We start from the raw sequence: 2996 nt of genomic DNA on the forward strand, positions 1-2996 counted from the left end.
GTGCCCGCCCCGAGAGCCGCGGCCCCTGCCGCCGCCCCTCGCCTCGCACTGTCTGCCATTTCTAAACGTCCGGAATGTAAGAAAAGGATGTATAAGCGACAGCAGCAGCTTTATGGGAACAGTTGAGGTCAGAAGAATTTGACTTCCCTCTTTGATAAAGGAAAAACAAGAAAAAGGAGATTTTAGTTGATTTAGGCGTGGATTTGACTTTCGTGACGCTCTGATAAAGTCTAAGCAAGGGGACAACTGCAGAACTGATTGCGCAGCTGTACACAAGAGCAGTTCTCAGCCGTCAACGGTGGAAACACAGAGCTTTATAAGAGGAACTAAGCCATCAGAGATTTTCACCAGTGATGCGGATAATGACACAGAGAGCACGCTTACTAAATTTGTGGATAACGCCACCGATGGTGCTCGAAAGGGCTGTGGCTATGCTGGGGAACAAGATTAGATTTCAGAAATTATCCTGACAAACCGGAAAAATGTTCTGGAAAGGCAGGATGCTCCTGAAGCACAAGCACAAGGTCAGACAGAGCCATCGGCTGCAGAAATGCAGGGTGGGGAACAGCCAGGTGGGTAGCAGCTCCATGAAGAAGAACCAGGAGTTTAGTGAACCTCAGACTGAGCATGAGTCACCATGCTCATGGCTGTCCTAGTATGAACAAACAGGAATATAGCCTGTGTGGCGCATGAGCCCTCTGAAAGTCCGTAGTGAAGACAACAGAGCAAGCAGTTTAACAGCTTAAACCTCAGCATGAGGTTTAGGTTAGATATCAGGATTGCGATGCCCCAGAAGAAAGAGCATGGGCAATTTGGGGATTTCCCTTTTTGCAGATCTGTAAGGGCAAGGTAAAGAAACTGCTGTCAGAAATGTCTCTGCCTTGGGAATTTGTGGTACTTCTTGAGATGCTCTCCAGTGTGATTGAAATGTAGGATCTATGATCCAAAACTTGGATGCATGAAGCAAGGTCTTATGCCAGAATTGTTTTTTGCAGGTCTTGTTATCCAGGCTGTATTAAGGTCTGTGTTTTTTTCTTCCCGCTTTTCTCATATTTTTTTTTTAACTGACTTTCCCCCCCAAAAAAGAATTTACTGTAGGAGGTAAGTGGTATATCTCAAGGTGAAAAATGTTACCTGTGTTTGATCCATTGGCCATGTAACACTACTTTTCCTTTTCAACGGGAGGAGCTCCGTGTCCTTGCAGCAGCAAGGTCATAATCAGGTAGTTATCATAGTGGAGCTGTCACAGCTACAGGCGTGGGCACATGCAGGTCAGGGGGACAGAAGGTTACACTATGCTTCTGTGTTTTTCTCTTTCTTTCATGTCATCTCTAAACCCCAGGTTTGCACAAGAAAGGCTTCACTTGGCGACACTTCTTTAAACGTTTTCATGCAAAGTTTTAATTTCTGGAAAAAATCACTCTAGCTGCCAGCCTTTGAAATTAAGTATCAGCTTAAGTGGAACTTTAAATACTCTATCCCTATTGTTTTGATGGGATTACTAAAAAATGTTGGAAAAATCCTGTGCTACAATATATGTAGAATCCATCACAGTCTAAGAAGATGGATGTTAATCAAAACCATTTCTAAATGTGTGACTATTCCACATTTTAATGAAAATTTTCAGTTTGAATAACATTTTTAAACAAAAGGTTTTTGAAATGTATATATTTTATGAGTGAAAAAAAGCCCAGTCACACTTCTTAGCAATAAAGGAAGAAAAAAATGGGATTTTTCCATCAAAGTAAAATTTTTCTTTCTTTAAACTACAATTTAGCAATGTTTTTCTAATTCAGGAGTATCAGGACTCTGATTTCAGTCTCTGATTTCAGTCTTTCAGAAGAATTGAAGTTGTATATTCGAGAGTAAAATGTTAAAATATAAAAAATAAGGGAATGACTTAGGAAACTCATTCCCTCAGGACATCAATGAGATGATGGTTCTAGGGCTCAGATCCCCAAAGACTTTTATGTCCCTGCTGCCCTGGTTGCGCACCCATCCGCATTCAAGCATGGTCCGGCCTGCCACGGACAAGGACTGCCCTGCTCCCAGCCGCTCACTGCTGCTGCCATCCTTCTGCTGGCACAAGGATTTGTGTGGTCATGAGACAAACCAAGGACCTAGTCCACCTGAAAAGTAACACGGCCGCAACAACAACACAGTGTTGTTACCAGCCAGGTCAGTTCTCTGAGCTGGGTTTCTGGACAGCTCCATGAACTGTAGGTCCAGCACAAAGGAAATTACGAGACTGAGGTACCAGCATCAGGAAGGCAGTGGGGGTAGTGCCATCCCTTGTCTTTGTACACCTAGCAGTCCATGCCTGAATAATTTTAAGTGCTGTTTAATTTTTCATAATTTTAAAAATGTTATCCTATTCTTTGTCAACATTGAAAATATCAGCTGTTCTTTCAAGGGATCTTACTTTGGCAGTGCCAGAGCTGGTTTTTTTTTTATTTTCAGTAAAAACATCTGGGTATGATACTGAGATAGATGAAATATTATGCAAGTACATATTTTCAGATAGGTAAATGCTGTTTGTGAAAACTGCCTGTAGCTTATAAAAATAATCTTACCTCTGCCCAAACATATTTTTCTGACTAACTACTCAGTCTTTCCATATGGCATTTGTCACAAGAAATGTCAGAACTTGGTAGTTACAGGTCTAACACGTAACTCACATTCATACAAAGATCATGTCTCACTCCTAGCCAAATACATGGATGGAAGTTATTTACTAAATTCATCTTCAGTCAGTGAATATCCTTTACATCCAAGTACCCATCATATCCATATACCATTTAGACAAGAAAAGATTCTATAGGTACGTCGGGGATAAAAGGAAGATGAGGGAAAATGTGGGCCCTCTCTGGAATGAAACAGGAGACCTGGTTACCTGGGACACAGAGAAGGCAGAGGTACTCAACAACTTTTTTGCCTCGGTCTTCACCAGCAAGTGCTTGAGCCTCACTGCCCAAGCCACACAAGGCAAAGGCGGG

The sequence above is a fragment of the Aptenodytes forsteri genome, unplaced genomic scaffold, assembly GCF_000699145.1.
Source record: "Aptenodytes forsteri isolate BGI_AS27 unplaced genomic scaffold, ASM69914v1 Scaffold155, whole genome shotgun sequence".
NCBI classification, from domain to species: domain Eukaryota; kingdom Metazoa; phylum Chordata; class Aves; order Sphenisciformes; family Spheniscidae; genus Aptenodytes; species Aptenodytes forsteri.